At 36.9% G+C, this 18921-nt stretch overlaps 1 protein-coding gene across 2 annotated transcripts in view; it reads right to left on the bottom strand.

The window, feature by feature from the left end:
- SLC22A23 (solute carrier family 22 member 23) overlaps window positions 1-18921 on the bottom strand; it is a 277033-nt gene that overhangs the window by 184246 nt on the left and 73866 nt on the right. The gene's annotated exons all lie outside the window — the stretch shown is intronic.

An 18921-nucleotide genomic window follows, 5' to 3' on the forward strand; every position in this document is an offset into this window, starting at 1 on the left:
AAGGATGATAGTAACTAGGATAGTTAAGCAAGCTTGTTTTCTTAACTAGTATCTCACCTCCCTTCCCAGTTATTTTCCTGAACTTCTTTCTTTTTTCCCCTTTTGAGTAAGTATTTATGTAGCACCTACTAAATTCATGCAGGCACTGTACTAAGTACTTTACAAACATTCTCTCATTTGATCTGCTCAACAACTCTGGGAGGAAGGTGCTATTATTATCCCTATTAACACCGTTGATAAACCAAAGATAGGAGTTAAATGACTTGTCCAGGGTCATATGACTAGTGTCTGTGACTAGATTTAAAATCAGGTCTTTTGGATTCCAGGTCCAGGTTTCTGTCCATTGTACTACCAAATGCACATGAGAGGCTACAGATCTTTGTTTAATTGTTTTAGTCATGTCTGACTCTGACCCCATTTGAAGTTTTCTTGGCAGATAGTGGAGTAGTTTGTCATTTCCTTCTCCAGCTCATTGATAGATGAGGAATTGAGGCAAACAGGGTTAAGTGATTTGCCCGGAGCCAGCCATTTAGTAAGTATCTGAGACCAGATTTGAACTCAGGAAGATGAGTCTTCCTAACTCCTGGCCCCCTTTACTCCATCTACTGTGCTACCTTATCTAGAATAGAATCCTTAAGGGAAAGCATGGGGGGGGGGAGAATATCTTTTCTAAAGAATGAAGATGCGAATTTTGTTTTAGTAAAAAGGAGGCTAATTTTTGTATTAAATTTTGCCAGTGTCTGGGAAAGCAACAGGCCAACTACAGCCATTAGTAAAGAGCAACTCCTTTGGACCAAAACTGTAAGGAAGGTTCATTCTTTTCAGTTGGAAGTTTTGCTGACTTTATAATCATTGTGCTTGTCTTCCTTAAAAGTGACACTTTGCTGATCTAGTCAAAATGGTGTTCTTGAAATCAGAATGGAAAGTTGTGATTCAGAGAAATCAATTTTTCATTTTTCTTTCTATCTTCGGTGCCTAGCACAAAATACATGCTTATTCAGAGACAGCAAGTAGCTCAGTGGATTGAGAGTCAGGCTTGGAGATGGGAAGTCCTGGGTTCAAATATGACTTCAGGTACTTTGGAGTAGTGTGACCCTGGTTAAATCATGTAATCCCCATTGCCTAGTCCTTAGTACTTTTCTGCTTTGGAACTAATACATAGTACTGATTCTAAGATGGAAGGTAAAGGTTTAAAAAAAGAATGCTTATTCATCAATTAATTCATAAAACAGACTTTTAGATAGAACTAAGATTTTTCTGGGTCTGCCCCATATCTGTCTAACTTTTACAACATTCCCCTTCATTTAATTTCTATAGCCTCCATCTGTATTCTACATGATCAAAAGACTAGATGGGATTCTCTTCCCAACTAGCTAGCCCAAACAGAACTATATATCCAAAGGAAAATATGGATATTTTGACATAACTGACTCACCTCTGTCACCTGAAATGAAGAATCTAGGTTTTAATATTGGTTCTACTAACTTTGGGCAAATCAGGTAACTTTTATGAGCCTCTGTTTCTTTTTCTGTGAAATTGGGGGGGGGGGCATACTACCTGTTCTCCTTAGGTCCCTTCTAACTCTAATTCTGTAATTCTATTTTGACATAAGTTTTTCAAGAGTCCAGCAATCTGAAGTTACTGGTGCCAAATAAATGAGAGAACACAGTTAGGGAGCCCAGAATGGAATCAAAGCCTAGAAAAGAATGCTCCTAATAAAGGTAAAGTTATATGCTGCCTTGACCCCTCCCTTTCCCCAGATCCCTACCCCAAACATCCTAGAGATTAGTCAGGTTCCAATCCAAACCAAGAGCTTATAGGGCTCGGCTAACACATTATCCTGGTCTAGGGAGATCCTGGGAGAAACTGGCTCAGATCTGTGTAATCCCATGCCCAGGGAACTACTGGGAGAGTGAGATAAGTACAGAATCCCACTGGGTGGGGTGGAAGGGCAGGGTGCAACTGTATAATCTAGGTCTACTTTGACCTAGATATGATTTGCCATTTTCCACCACTCTCTAATATCTGAAAGGTTAGGACAGAACTGGAATGATTTGGGGACCTTTTTTGCTTTGGTTTTTCCATGCTGGGCATTAGGCATGTTTTCTCTCTTATAAGTACAGTCACTAAGTCTAGATGAGCCTCATTTTCCTTACTGTGTAAATAGGAGTGGTTTTCAGATTCTGGGGGTCTTCACTAAGATCCTAGGTGGTTTCTCAAGTATTTGTTTCCCAGGGTTATAGACAAAGACTAACAAGAAAGCTGAGGTTAGGTTCCCCCCCAACCTCAATCTCTCAAAATACCAAGGTGTGAACCCCAAAATTCTTATGTTTGGATGTTATAATTAATTTCTTTTGAATGAACTTAGAAAGATAGAAATTTAAGAAAGAATATGGAAGTTAGAGGGAAGAACCTACAATATTACCACTGAGCTTAAACATCTTTCATGTTGATATATTGATTCCAGAAGATAACAGAAAGTCATTTAATGACTATATATGGTTCTTTCCTGAATGGAGATGAATGCTTAGTATTTGATCTTAAGTGTGCCTAGATTTATATCTTGGTAGAAAATTAGTAGAGTTAGAAAAGGAGTAGAAAGTTCTGAGGGTAGGGCTGTAAGGGGACAATTGGGATGGGATGTGATCTCATTAATTTTTGAAGCTGTAAATGTCAACTTATATATATATTTTTTAATGTTGCCAAAATATTTAAGTATTTCACTCTGGGGGAAGAACTGAAAATAGGTGAATGTACTCAGTTGAAATACTTAGGTACTTTGGCAATATTTTAAACAAATTTAAGTTGGCATTTGCCATTTCTTACTCCTTACTAGGGCATGCTGGTCTAATAAAGTTGGGGTATTCTAGACAAACCTACTCAACAGAGGTTCCAACCATCTCAATTCTTGTACCATGAGAATGGAAGCACAATGCTTGTCATATCATACATAAGCACTTAAAAAAGGCTTATTGACTGACCAACTAGAGTTAGAAGGAAGGAGCCTCGATTCTAGACTCACCTCTGTCACCTGAAATGAAGAATCTAGGTTTTAATATTGTTTCTACTAACATTGGGCAAATCAGGTAACTTTTATGGGCCTCTGTTTCTTTTTCTGTGAAATCAGGGGGGCATACTACCTGTCCTCCTTAGGTCCCTTCTAACTCTAAATATACATGTAATTCTATTTCTTAGCTCTGTAATCTTAAGGTTAATCACTTAACTTTCTGGGCCTCAATTTACTCATCTATAAATGTTAAACTATATAATCTCCACTGGTCAATTCTGGCACTGAAATTCTGGTTTTACAATCAACACCACTGTCTTAGGACCACCTGTACTTATACATTCTTCAATTGAAACTTGGACCCAAATCTTTTCTACTAATTCCTCATAAGTAATTTTTAAAAGAAATCCTTTATTCCTATTAATTTTCTCTTAATTAAATGAGGCAATTTCCCCCTTTCGATTACACAAAAAGGAAAAGAAAAGCAAGGACATGTTTTGCTAGTCTGATTTGATTTTATTTACTGCCTATAATATAATCACTGAACAACCTCTGCTCCCATCCCTGATTCTTCATGGCAAATGATGTGGTTTCTCTTCAGTGTTCATAATCACCCCTGGCATTTGATGATATCATCAGTACTCTATAGAACTTTTCAGAAAGTCATTATCTTAAAGGTTTTCAACTCTTCTTTAAACAAGGGGGGGGGGATGACAAAAATATTATCTTTTAAGGCTGTCACTGAAGTGTGAACTCCCTCTCTCCCTTCCCTGCAAAGATACTAGAACAGTGGAGATGGTTGAACTGATGGCCTCTTGCATTTTCAGAGGTTGTTAGGTGGGCAAATAACAAAAAGGTCTTCAGAAAAGAAGAAAAAAAAGCATAACTGCATTGCTTCTCTATACAAGCATGAAATAATACCCTACCAAGAAAAAAGTCAAATACGATGGTGCATTGAGGAGAACAGGAAACACCACTATGTTTTAAGGTAGCAATCACAAAGGTGGGGAGGTAGGAAGAGATGTCTGGGACTTCTCTCTCTCACACCTTCTGACTCTATGATCAATGAGCAGTTTAGATTAAGGATCTTGACCACTTCTACATGTAGGCTTTTCATCCCAATAACATCCAATTCATTTTGAAAGTTCTCAGAGGATAAGGATTCATGGCTTGAAGGCTCCACACATGCCAGTAGAATCAGAGAAAGGAGGATAAAAACATAGAACAAAACCAAAAAAGAGTTCTTGAAAATGAACCTCAAAATCCTCTACAAGAAACTAAGACTACTTTAGTCCCACAAAGAAAACCCTTAAAGTCAGGCCAAACATATGCACGCACACACACAAATACACGCCATTCTAATATGAATGAATAAAATCAATCTATTGTGATCTGTTAACCTCTTCTACAGTAACCTAATTTCATTAACATGGAACAATCACTAAAATTCTACTTAAAGAACAACAAATAAAATTGGATAGCTAGGAAGTGCTTTCAACTTATAAAACCCTTTCCTTGGTTAATTTAACATTTTAATGAATAATAGATCATTAAACTTTAGTAACCTTATCTATAAAATGAAGGGGTTAGTTTAGGTGGTTTCTAGGATCCCTGCCACCTCTAGACATATGATCCTATGTAAATACCAGAAATAAGGAAGGCATCCCAAGAATTATGTCAATAAACAACAAATTGAGTATCTACTATCTACAAGGCTAGGAATAGCAAAAACAGTCCCTGTATCAAAGAGGTAATAATCTAATAGGCAAGAGATAAAATACAACCAGCTCTATATAAATAAGATTGATAAAAGATAACCTGGGGAATTTATATTATTATTTATAATATATGATATATTAAGTATTATAGCATATTATGTGTTTGGCATAATTTATAATACATTCTATAGAATAAATATAATTTGTAATACATTATATAGTTGTGATGGCTAACCTGTGGCATACATGCCAAAGATGGCACATAGAGACCTCTCTGTGGGCATGTGCCGCCTGCCACAGTTAGTTACTAGAAAGGCAGAGAGACTGCTGAGCTGCTCCCTTCTCCCTCTCTACCATGTCTCCCAGTGCCTTTGCCCAGCAGCCCAATTGAAGTACTTACTTCCCACAAAGATAGACAAGACCCCAGAGTGCCATCAAGTGTTACTTGATAACTGTCTACTGTGAGTCATGGAAGCATCTTTTAACTTCCAATAAAAAGTAGACAAAGCATTTCTTCACATGATGAATGTAGGATCATAGGTGAGAGATTTAGAGTCTAAACCCTCTCTTTTTACATTTGATAAAATTGAGACTTAGAGATGCTATAGGACTTGTCCAAGGTTACATAGCAGGCAAGTATGGAGCTAGAATTGGAACCAGAGTCTGTCAAGCGCAAAATCCCAATTTCTATCTCTTGAACACCTGTGATTACATCGATACAGGGAACTCCCAAAGGAGGAAACACACTGTACCAACATACAACATTTCTAAAACTTGTAGTCATACAGAGTTGCCATGGGCACTAAAAGTATTAGCGAGTTGCTCAAGGTCTCATAATCAGTCTGGGTGGGAAGCAGGACTTAAACCTAGGTGGTTCTGAGTCCAAAGCTAGATCTCTATCTGCTAGACCATACTTTTTCTTATGTAAAATATCTTTTATGGAAGGGGAGGGAAAATAGCCATTCAAAAAACCTCCCCAAGAAACAAGACCCCTTTGAAACCAAGAAAAACAAGGAGGGCAATCAGTAACCTATAATTTTCAGGTTTCCATTTTCTGAGCAGGAAGCCCAGCCTGTCTCCAAAGTTCTAATGACATACTCTTCTGTCTGTGGCCTGGCCACCACCACCTACTCAGATCACTGGGAAGCTCTCCCCTGGGTGAAAGCTGCCCTGTAGTTTCAGGGCACCAGGGTTGCTACTTAACTTCAGGTGTAACACCCCTGCCCATTCTCTAGATTTCTATAAATCAGTTCCTGTTGAATGTCAAAGTCAGACCCTTTACAATTCCTAGGGGATCTTTTATTATAATTTTTTGGCCTGGGAAATTTTAAGAAAAGTTGCACTACCTGAGTATTTTAACTAATGGGCTAAAAACAATGGAGGACCCTTATTTACCCTGATTAGAATACATAGCTTTTTGTAGTTTGATTCTCAGAACAACTCTATGAAATAGACCTTCATTATTATTCTAGACACATAGTTAGGCTCTTTTAATAATGCTTGTTATTTGATTTCTTGCTCCCCATTCTTTTTTTTTAATCCTTACCTTTTGTCTTAGTATCAATTTTAAGACAGAAGGGCAGCAAGGGTTAGGCAACTGAGGTTAAATGACTTGCCCAGGATCATATAGCTAGTAAGTATCTGAGGCCAGATTGAATTAGGTCCTCTTGACTCCAAGATGGGCCCTTTATCCACTGTGCTAGCTAGCTGCCCCCTGCGATCCCCTTTTACAGATGGCTTAACTGAGGTTATGAGAAGTTAATTGACTTGCCCAAGATCACTTAATTCACAAAAACCATTGGCAAGATTTTAATTCAGATCTTGACTTCAAGTTCATTGACCCAATTGTCCACACTAAGTCTTATTGCTTCACTATGATGTGGCACTACTGGCTGACTCCAGGAAGCAGAGGAAGGAGGGTAACTCTGAGCACATTTAAGGGCACCAATTATTATTCTGCCACACCAGGCTCCTTTTAGATAATTTCCAGGGTTCTCATTCAAAATGGGAACTCATTCAAAAATGGGGAAAGACACATCGGAAAGTGAGAGTATTATAAAATCTCAAGTGTTCCCAATTGTACTGCATTTTACAAATGTTGAAAATAGTTTTCTGGACCAGAGAATTGAAGGATTTTTCATTCAGGAAATTGTATAATTTCTAGGTAGCATTACATTGCTTCCTCAATAGCAATTTTCTTAGAATAATTCTGTCTTCTCTCTTGATTTCTCATTCTCAAAACAAAAAAACTTTTTTTTTTCTGTCTGTATAAATCAATATGGAATCTGAGCCTTGTGATGTTAATCCCAAAGTGGGTGCCTAAACAGAGTTGCTCTTACATCTGCCCAAGTGGGCCAAAATTGAATGGAATACATAGCAGCTCAATAACACACATCGAATTATGTGTTTCCATGATCCTAAGGTGAATGAGAAGAATTTTAATTTTCACTGAATTAGGCTTGAAGACAGTTAGCCTAATAATACTATTAAGGGGGCAATTTGATAGAAGGAAAAAAGGGAAGGAAAGAGTTATAAAAAGAGACAGAAAGAAGGGGAGGGAGAGAGGGGGGAAAAAGCTTTTTATTAAATGCCTACTATGTACTAGACACTCTACTAAGTGTTTTACAAGCTGTAATGAAACTTTTTATCAAAATTCCTAATGTATTTTACTCTAGTGGAGAAAATGTTAGCATAAATTAGTAATAAAAAAAGATAATATGGAGAATAAGGGGAAAGAAAGTCTTTCCAAGAACATATAAAATGAACAAATAGCTTTTATTAATTTATCTGTTTATAGTAGCTGGTACAGTGATCTGTATAGAGTGGATTCAGCTATATTATAGTTTGAAGTTTCCCTTGGGGAAATAGGGACTTCATGTCTAAACTACTGATGTACTCCTCTCAACTAGTTAAAAAAGAATTAAGACTCCTATGATGATTATTTTAAAGTTATTTTTTTATTTGGAACTCTAACATTATTCTCAGAGTAAGTATTTTAGAAATGTTTGGTGCTTAGCTTAGCTATAGCCTTGATTACTTATTAAGCCATCTGTTGGGAGAAACCATGTAACAAAGCCACTTGACCTTTTTCTGCATTCTCTGATGATGCTTCCATAGTGATAGACATAGCCAAGTTTCCAGACCCCTTGTTCCCTGAAAACTCTCCATTAAAAATGATTCAGGGTTTGGGTTTCTAAACAAGAATGGTAAATGGGGAACTATCTAAGAGCTAATGGGACACCCTGTAAGAGAAAATTCTTGTAGGGGATAAAAGGGACATTTATTTTATTTCACTCCTATTTGTTATTTTCAGAAGATGGCAGTCTAGATTCTCAGAGACATTTTTCATGATAGAAAAAAGCAGAAACATAAAATAGTAAGAGGACAGACGTGAGCACAATCAGTTATAACCACTCTCTTCATCTTTACTTAACTCTACTTCAAAGACACAGTACATACAGGAATTTTTGCATTATTTCCAGTGACTCCAAGATGGTCATTATTGATCTGAATTCTAGTTCACCTCTATTCATCCACAAAAATGGGGGGCAGGGGGAAGAAGTACTCTAAAAAGTTCTTGTGTTTCTTTTTCATTATAAATTGATACCTGTCACAAAGACATGGGACCCAGGGTGAGTTTATGATGTTTCACATGAAGTACTCTTTCTCTTCTTTATCTTAAGTAAGGGGTTTATTTGAGGAAGACAGGAAAGGATAGAGAATGGAGGTAAGAGGGTTGAGGATTTCCCTAATACTACAGTGAGTCTTAGGTTGGAGGATATTGGGATAGAGCTCAAATTGAGAGGAATGGTTGATAGGTCTGGAAGTTCAGTCACTATCATAGACAGAGCAAGTCAGAGAGATATCTGGACTATTGTCCTTCTTTCTTCTGCCTTCAAATCACCAGAGACAACAGCCTTCTTCCTTCCTTCAAGGCAACAGGGTAACCAGGGTCCAGCCAGCAGTTGGCTTTGCCTCCAACTGTTTCTCCCAGTGACATTCCAACCTTTGTTTGACTCACAGGTCGCCACTCAGCCACTGCTTCTGCCTCTTTGCATGCTTCCCAATTCCTCTCTTCCACACAACTGAACTAAAAAATGACTGAGGCAGAGTTTATTTGGCTTCCCTGTGGCAAGTCATGCTGTCCCACTTCCGTTGCTCTGTCATAGTCTGCTTAAGCTCTCCTCTCCTCTCCATTATTTAAGAGATGCATGTTGGAGAAGTTGTAGAGAGAAAGACTTATGCTTGATGAAAGGAAAAACTACTAATTATGGGGAGAAAATGGAATGGGTAGGTGGCCTTCAAAGGGTTACCCCTCATTAGAGGTCTACAAGCACAGGTTGGATGACAGACTACTTCTTGGGAATGCTGTAGCAGAGATTCTTGTTTAGATCGGCATGATGATTGCTGAAGCCAAACATTGATATACTCTAAGTCTCCTTCCTGTCATTTCAAAAGTGAATAATTTTTTGAGGGTGAAAGGGAGAAGATAGTTCATAAACCCTTTTTATTTTATCATCTGCAGTGAAGTGCCAAGGCAGTAAACATCCTAAAATGTTTTCTTTCTAGTTTCATGCTATTTCTAGTTAAGAATGCAATTCAAGTTGTAAGAGCAGAGTGCTTTGGAGATCATAAGACAGTGTTGGTGAAGGTTTTCAAGTTTGAGTGCCCAGAGGGCAAATTCAAACTGTGAGCCCCCTACATTACTGGAGAGAGCTGAGGGAGGAAGTGCTTGCTTTGGGCAGCTGAACAGAGGTGCTGGGCATGCAAAAAAAATGTCCTTGGGTGCTAGGAAGAGGTGTAATGGAGCAATTCACCTGTGCTGGAGGTGGCACGTGTGATAATACTATGCCAATGCTGTCATAGGAACTCTGCTGATAAAAAGAAAGACATGGGTTGGAGGAATTAAAAAAGAGAGCAAGAAATGTTTAAGAAGAACACAGATGCCTGCTTTAGGTCAAGATCTTGAACTCCAGAGGAATAGAGGGATTAAAAAAAAAAACCTTTAATTTTTACATCACATGCATTTCTAAATATAACAGCTCGCTTTCCTCTCTGTCTTACTCAATGAACCTTAACAAAGATTTTTAAAAGTAATTTTTTTTAAAGTTCAACAAAACCAACCTATACCTAACAGTTGCACATAACATGTACCACAACTAAAGACCTCTCCCCTCCTGCAATAAAGAGATGAAGCTACTTTTTCTCAGCTCCTCTTTAGGATCAGGTTTGGCCATTATAATGTTATACAACATTCAGTTTTCTTTTCCTTTTTAATTTTTCATTTATATTGTATTCATTAGGCATAGTAAAATTCCAAAACATTTACATATATTTTGTTCAGCCATTCATCAACTGATGGGTGTCTACTTTGGTTTCAGTTCTTTGCTACCTCTAAAAATGCTGCTATTTATATTATAGAACAGAATGTCTCAAAAGACTTTAAGCTTTAATGGCTTAAAACAATGAAACTTTTAGGATACCTTGTGTGTATGCAGGTATACTTTATATATGTAAATGTGTATATGTATTAATGTGTATATAGATGCATGAACACATATGTACATAGCAACGCACACACATAACATACATGGATATGTGTGTGCCTGTGTACACATGTGTGAGCATGAGTATGTATAAATAAGACCTTTCTGTTTCTTAATTCTTTCCGCCAAGTCAAAGGGAACGGATATTTTATTTATTTTTTAGAATTTAAAGGAAGATGTTGACACTTTTACAGAAACATAATCCAGAAGCTTCACAATGAGCACAATAGACAGTGCTAAAAGGAATACCGTTTCATTGGCCTAAATCATCTGGAGGGATGAGAAGAAGCACCTCCCCCTACCCTAATTTCACCAGCCCACAGTTATGAATTAGCAAGAAGATAAGGTACCATCAAGTCAGTGATCTTAGATCATGTGACAAATTCAGAAGGGTCATTGGACATCTAGTTCAGATTCCTCGTTTTATAAAAATGCTAACAATATTTACATAGCACTGAAAGATCTGCACATCTTTACATTATCTGGGTACCACAATACTGTCTTCATATTATACATAAGGGAACTGAGAATTAGAGGATAATTTCAAGTCTTCTTGGTTATACAACAAGAAATGAAGGTTCTGAGAGGCTCACTTGTCCAAGGTCACATAGCTATTTGGTGGCGGAGCTGGGTCTTGAACCCAGGTTCCTTGCCTCCTGACTCATGGTTTTTCCATTACCCCACAATGCCTCTTGTGGGGATTAACAATCTAATCTCAAATGAAGCGTATACATACCACCAAGTTCCCCTAGTGAGCAGCAGTCTAGCAAAAACCTATTCATGAAGGATTTATGCAGCTTTAAGAACTTCATTCACTGTGTGGAAATGTCACAAGACTATTTTTTTTAAGCCAACTTGATATTTCTAGAGTTTTAAGTTTTCTTATTCTGCTGAATTTCTGCTGATATAGGTACTTTACTCAGATATGGATACATAACTCAGCAAAAAATTTGAAGCATCTCAAGACCTGGATAGGCTCGAAATGTGCCCATTTTCTTATTCCATCTTTAATGGGTTGTATGGTCTAGAGCTGTGGACCCCAGAATAGAAGGAAATATGGGTAGTGATAACCAATCATGGAACTTGTTTCTTGTCTTTTTAATTTATTTTTTCAGTTATACATAGAAACTATTTTTGACAATTGTTTTCTGACATTTTACAATTCATATTTTCTCCTTCCCTCCCTTCTCCCTCTATCTGAAGAGGTAAAATGGTCTGATATAGGTAATAGCAGTGCTTTCATGCAATATATATTTCCATACTGCTCATGACATGACAGAAGACACTTAGAAAATATAATAAACATTCATGAAGGAAATAAAATAGAAGATGGTGTGCTTTGATCTGCAGTCAGACTCCAATAGTTCCTTCTTTGACTATGAATAGCACTTTTCATCATGGGTCCCCTGTAGATATCTTGGGTACTTGCTTTGCTGATAATGATTTAGTCCTTACATTTTATCACTGTATAATCATTCTGTTACTGTATACATTGTTCTCTTGGTTCTGTTCACTTCACTTCACAATAGTTCATATAAGCCTTTCCAGTTTTTTTCTAAATTCATACTATTCATCATTTTTTTAAAAAACCCTTACCTTCTGTATCAGAACTAATACTAAGTATTGGTTCCAAGGCAGAAGAGTGGTAAGGGCTAGGCCATGGGGTAACCCCATCACTTGCCCAGGGTCACATAGCTAGGAAGTGTCTGAGGTCAGATTTGAACCCTGGACCTCCCATCTCTGGGCCTGGCTCTCAATCTACTGAGCCACCTAGCTGCCTCATCACTTGGGAAATTGATAAACAAATTGTAATATATGGTTCTAATGGAATACCATTGCATAATTTTTTTATCCATTTCCCAAGTGATGGACAACCCCTAAGCTCCTAATTCTTTGCCACTGCAAAAAGAGCTGCTAAAATATTTTTGTACAGATTGGTCCTTTCCCCATATCTTTAATCTCTTTGGGATGTAGACACTGTAATGGTACCGCCGGATCAAAGGGTATGCATAGTTTTATGGTTCTTTGGGTCTGGTCCCATATTATTCTCCAGAATGATTGTAGTTCACAGTTCCACTGACAGTGTATAAGTAGTGGGACTTGTTTCTAACACAACCACTCTACTGAATTCCCCCAAGAGTATGCTACTCTATTTTCTTCCTCAACTGTAGAATCTCCCAAACTTTTCTCATTCCAAGCCAGATGAATTATTATTGTATTTCTCAGAATGGTTTAATGTATACCTTATAATGCAAACATGCCTACATTATAAATAATTCTATACATTGTGTTTTATATCTAATTTCCAAGTATCTATATTATAAAAGGTTATAAACATTATAATGGACTATTTATATATAAATTAAAAGCAAAGGATACATAGTACAACTTTTTCAGATCAACTTTTATGGCCAACACACCTGGTCTTCAGACCACTGACTGACTAATAGTATGATATCACTTGACCCAAAGCTCCAATTTTTGTAGGGCTTTTCCTGGAATGAAGCTAGATGATATTTAGTATGTAACTCTCATATTCCTGGTAAAGAAGTCACTTGACCTTCTTAGAGTTGGATTTCTTCATCAATAGACCAGACACATGAACACTTTCTCCTCATAGAAGTGTCTTAACGACTGAATAAATTTGATCAAGTGACTGGGCATTATTTAGTTTCTTGAGCTTTAAAATGATGGAATCATATGATCTCTAAGGTTCTTACCAGCTCTAACAAAGTTGTGAACATTATGGCCAGCTCTAAGAAGGAGAGAAGGTTCTCAGGGAAAGAAAAGACCAGGCCAGAGGTGGTGTGGGGGATGAATATCCTCTGTGGAAACATTTTGTTTTACTTGTAAATTTTTCCTGCAGGGAAATAAACATTTGCTTTACAAAAGTATGTGAGGGCTATGTGGAATGTTTGCAGAATAATTCATCCTGTTTTTCCAGGGAAGACCAACAGGTGATTTTATTTTGCTTTAGTGTCCTAGGCATGATCACTTAAGTCTATGCAAAACCCAAAGTGATGAACAGTTTTTTTTTGTGTGGATATCTTAGGAATTTGTTTTGCTGATATAGTTTAGTCCTTCAGAGGCAATAAAAGCAGAGCAGAAACAATTGAAAAAAAAAACCCCAACAACCTTCTTACCTTCTATCTTAGGGGGTAAGGTCTAGGCAACTGGGGATAAGTGACTTGCCCAGGTTGAACAGCTAATAAGTGTCTGAGATCAGATTTGAACCAAGAACCCTGTTTCCAGACCTGGTGCTCTATCCACTGAGCCACCAAGATGCTCCAGAAGAAAAAAATTCAAAGTTCTAATAAACTATACAGATCTTCCTCTCCATAGGAGGACAAAACTAACTCTAGGGCTTTCTGGCAGAAAGACAGGGAATACTTCCAAGTAGTTGCTGTCCACAGATAGAGTAGGCCAGGTAAAAGCCTGGGTTATGATAATGAAGTTCTTTCCTTCATGTAAATGCTACAAAAATAATATCTGGCTGAACCAACTAGAAAGAATTCATTTACAAAATAGTTGAAACCACTTCTACTTGAAAGAGAAATTTCACATTTTGTTCATTCCATAATTCAAGTTCTTCTGGATACTTTCCTTTTCCTGGACTTCTGCAACATGGCTCTCTTCTGGTTTTTTTTTCTTTCTCATATTTGTATAAACCTTCCTTCTCTATCTCCATTGTTTGGTTTACCATCCTTTTATTCTCCAGGAAGTCATATCTCCTAAAGAAGTCATCTCCTAAAGTTTTGCCATAGGCTCTATTCTCTATATTCTCTTCCTTGATGAATTTATGCTCTCTCATGGATTCAACAGTTGCTCTGCATAGATGATTTTTTTATAGTCACCCCCAAAATTTTTCCTGGACTCTAGTCCCACTTGCTAACTATCTGCTGGGCACCTCTACCTGGTATAATGCTGGCACTTGAAACATGTCTAAAAACTACTTCATCATCTTCCTTCCAAATCTAAATCTTCTTCTTCCAATGTCTCTATTTCTCTGTCAACTATTTTTTACTCTTTCCCTTCCTTCACATCTAATATTTGTTCCATACTCTTCCTAGTGATTTAAAAACCTATAATATCTCCTATATTTACTTCTTTTTCTCTAATCACATAGCAGACCTTTATAATTTTTAATGGACTATTATAATAGTTTCCTAAAAGGTCTTTCTCCAGCCTTTTCCCTCTCTAATCCATCCTTCATATAGCTGCCAAACTAATCTTTCCAATATACATTTTACAGTTCTAAAAGACTACATTAAGGCTGGTATTGCATTAATTGTTAGAAATAGATTTTCTCATTCAGCTATGATTTCAGGATGCCAGTAACTTTCTTAGCATATTTAGGCATACCCTTCTCTTTGATGCCTCTATGTACAAGATAACTTGTAGGTTTTATTTTCATCCATTGGTTAAATCAGATCTTTAGTTTCAAGCTCCAGTCTTTGGTCTCTAGCTTTCCTTAGCATGAGTTAGGAATTGTACTAATCAAATACAAATGACATTTTTATATTTGTCAGAGAAAGATTCCCTAGATGTAGGGATTGTTTTAAGTATATTTCAGTAGCACCACAGAGTTTGGTGAGTCATCCATGTATATAAGGGGATTTATATGATTTTTGGCTCCATTTCCTCTCTAATTTGGAAGCCATGTATAGACATCATCCAGTTCTCATATAGTTTTAACTTCTTCTGCTAGGTCTCTTTATTTTGTAGGCTTTTCACATTCCATGTAGTTTAGAGAATATGAATATTTATTATGGTAATATTTTAAAATATTACTCAAGTTTTTGAAGAATAATTTTATGTCTGGGTGACTGTGGAAAACAGTTCTGTATCACTTTTATTATGATTATTAATGTTCCTTGAAGGCAGATTCTCTTTTACTTTTGTTTTTGTATCCATAGAACCTAATACAGTGCTAGATACATGGCAAGCATCTAATAAGTTCTTGTTGATGTTGATGATGATGATGATAATCTTTCAAACTCTCTTTCTTAACCCTCTTCTAAAATGAGTGAATTTTACTTGGAAAAAACCAAGACTGCCCAGTATGGTTACTTGTGGAATCTTGAAGGATTTTTAAAAAAAGGAACATTTAATAAAATGAAGGAGATGACAATGCCAGAAAAGGAATCATCTACTATCACATTAAAATCTCTGGAGGTGCTTCAGGGAATGTCTGGCAGCATTAGTGTTAAATAGAAAGGGGAACCCTGCCTTTCTGAAGCAAATCCAAATTCATATTCAGCCTGTCCGTTCAGTCAAGGCTCTGCTTTCTAATTTTGTAGGGTAATCACCAACTCAGTCACCTGTGAAATTACAGATCATTCCATGATTGTGGGTAAATCTGTCCAATCACTTGAGCTGGCTGAGTTCAAGGAAGATTATTAGAATGAGGGCAGTAGATATTTTTGAAATCATTTTCACTAAGTTTATGTTTCATCTTTGTTCTCCAGGAGATGTATATTCGTTAAACTGAGATATCTGCCATGACCATCAATTTGTATTACCTTCTTTGCTGTGCCATTTTATTTTGAACGAGAGGGAAATGATCACAAGGAACAAAAGAAAAATAAAATTTTATCTGAATCTATAGCCCCCCCCATTGATTTTTGAATCTGTTGTCCTAACTCAAGAGGCAATGCTTTTTCCTTCCATTGTTTTTTCTCCCAGAGAGACAAATGAATGCAAGTTTCTTTAGCTCCTATAGCTTTCTATAGCTTGCAACCTAAATTCCTTCCGACCCCATATGAGGTAGATCCTGCAAGTATTAGCACCCCAATTTTACTCTGATAAAGAGAGACAACTAGCCAAAGCTCACACAGCTACAAAGTGACAGAGTTGGAATTTTATTTTAATCCAGGTTTTCTAACAGCAAATCCAGTGTTTTTCCCACTACACTAATACTGCCTCTGTGACTGCTTCATCTAAGTTATTATGGAATCCTTGGGGTGAGAACAGGGGGAGGAGAGGAAAAGATTCACAAACACTTTTCACTCTATCACTGTGCAACACCTATCCAAACTACAACGATTTTACTTCTACAGCATCTTTAGAAGAGTCTGTTTTCATAGCAAATAAGGAAATGTGTTCCTTTCCTTATCACCAAGATCAAATGTTTCTGTGGTTCCCTTTCCCCAGTGGAGTTAAAGGGAAGACCTTCTTTATTGCAGAGGTGAAAAGATAGAATTAAGCCACAAACGTTAGTCCATTGCACTTAATTACTTCAATGGCTAACATGATGGTCCCAAAAGGCACTAACATGAACCACTTCCACTGAACTATTTAAAATCATCAGCTTTATTTTCTCTATTGTACTTGCCAAGTACATTCTACTTGTATGTGAAAGATTCCAGGGGTAGATGCCAACAATTTCAGTTTCATGTCCTAATTCACAAGGATGTCAGCCTCTGGCAGTTTGGAGAAGAAAAAGTTGAAAAAGACAATCTGAATATGTCATTTATAAATTTAGAGTAGCATCTCTCTCTCTCTCTCTACACACACACACACACACACACACACACACACACAGAGACCACACATGCATATATATGTATATATATTAAATATATAGTATGTAATCCCTATTTATAATTTTAATATACATTACACAAGTGTGTGTATGTGTTTGTGTGTATATCTTGCAAAGAAATCCATGAAACATTTCAACTAGAAAGAAACCCTAGAGATCATCTAGTTTAGAGATCCTTAACCTTTTTTGGTGGTGTGGATCTTCAGGCAGACTGGTGAAACCTGACCCCTTTTCAGAATGACTTTTTAAAACTTCATAAAATAAATTTGCAAAGGATCACGAAAGAAACCAACTATCCTAAAGTACAGTTATCAAAACTTATTTTAAAACAAAAAGTGTAAATTAAAATAAAATTAAAATTAAAAACCCATGTTGAAGGACACCAGGTTAAGATGCTCTGATCTAGCCTGGCAATATAGATGAGAACTCTCAAAGTGCAGAGAGGTGTTAGGAATCACGAATTTTCAGAGCTGAAAGCAATTTCTGAGGTTACCTTGTTCAAGCTGTATCTGAAAAAGAATCTCCTCTAAGGCATGAAAATTGCCACTTATTCTTTGCTTGAAGAGTTTGAGAAAACCCACTCCATCCTAAGGAAGCCCATTCTGCTTTTAGATTACTAATTTGGTAGGAAGTTTTCCTCTACATTGAGCCTCAGATTTCTTCTTTGCAATCTATATACCTCTCATTTTACTCTCTGGGGTAAAACAAGTCAAACTCCCCTTCTAGGCATACTCTTTATGTTCCTAAATTTGTTCAAGATCACACACAGAGAGGCATAGTGAAGTCTCCTGACTCATCTCATGTTGGGTTTTCCCTGCCACCTCGGCGCTGCCTCTAAACCTCCCCTCTTCACAAACCCTACAGGAGGTTTTTATTTATAAAAACAGACATTCTTTTCTGCTGTAACATCAAGGGCAGTCCCCAGGTCATTGCAGGCTGTATTCCAGAAGCATCTAAGTTATGTGCACTTTCGATTTTCCCCACAGAAAAGTTATAAATAGTGGTAAGGACCCTGTTAAGACCTCAAATGTCCAATTAACCCTTACTGTGCCTGGAGTTTAATAGCATCTTTAGTAGCACAGATTCTGCTAGAGAAAATTTGGAGGAAAGTAGATGGTTGGGCTGTCTTGTAAGTTTTCATCCTATAACCCTAATCTTCTCTTCTTCAAGGTAAATATCTACAGTTCTTTCAGCTTTTTTTCAAATGGAATGAATCCAAGGTCCTTTGCCATCCTGGCCACTCTCTGTCTTATCAGTGACTTTCCTAAAATATTTTTAATAGAACTGAAAATACTATTCCAGAGACAGTCTAATCAGGGTAAAGTAAAAAAAACAAAAACAACAACTTTGTTCTCAGATCTCACTTAAAAACCCCCCAAAAGAACCAGATCTGTGGTTTCATTGGTATATAGAATTCCTAGGGAAGGAACTTCTAATATTAGCCTTTGTGGTACTTGAGGGGTTAAGTGATTTGTTCAAAGTCACACAAACAGACAAGAGACAAGACAAACAGAGACAAGGCTTCAACTCAGGTCTTCCCAACTCTGAGGCTGGCTCTCTATACACTGTGCCATATATCTCTAAATGCAACCTACCATTACATTAGCTTTTGGGGCTACCACAGTGCATTGTTGACTTACATTAATGTTGTGGTTTTAAAAAAAATTATTTTCTTCCTAAAAATATCATGATTTTTAAACAATTTCAGACCTTTTTTAAAAAAAGTGAAATGCTGACTAATTATGACTCTCCTATTTTGTACCTGCAAGATACTTTTTGAACCTTTTGAACCCAAGTATAAAATTGGCATTTATCCTTATTAAGTTTTCTCAATTTTTTATCCTATTGCTATCCTTTTACATATGGATTATTTTATTTGGTTGTGTTTGCTATCCCTCCAAGTTTTGTGGCCATCCACAAATGTGATTAACAAATGTGAAAGCATCATGCTTTTATCTAAATCACTGGAAAAAATGTTAACTTGCATACAGACACACATATATCCCTGTGATCTGTTGGTGGTATAAAATTCTCCATTCAGATCATCTCCCTCATATCATCTTCCCTAATTTCTATGGACTCCAAAGATTGGCATACTTATTACCT

The sequence above is a fragment of the Monodelphis domestica genome, chromosome 3, assembly GCF_027887165.1.
Source record: "Monodelphis domestica isolate mMonDom1 chromosome 3, mMonDom1.pri, whole genome shotgun sequence".
Lineage (NCBI taxonomy): Eukaryota > Metazoa > Chordata > Mammalia > Didelphimorphia > Didelphidae > Monodelphis > Monodelphis domestica.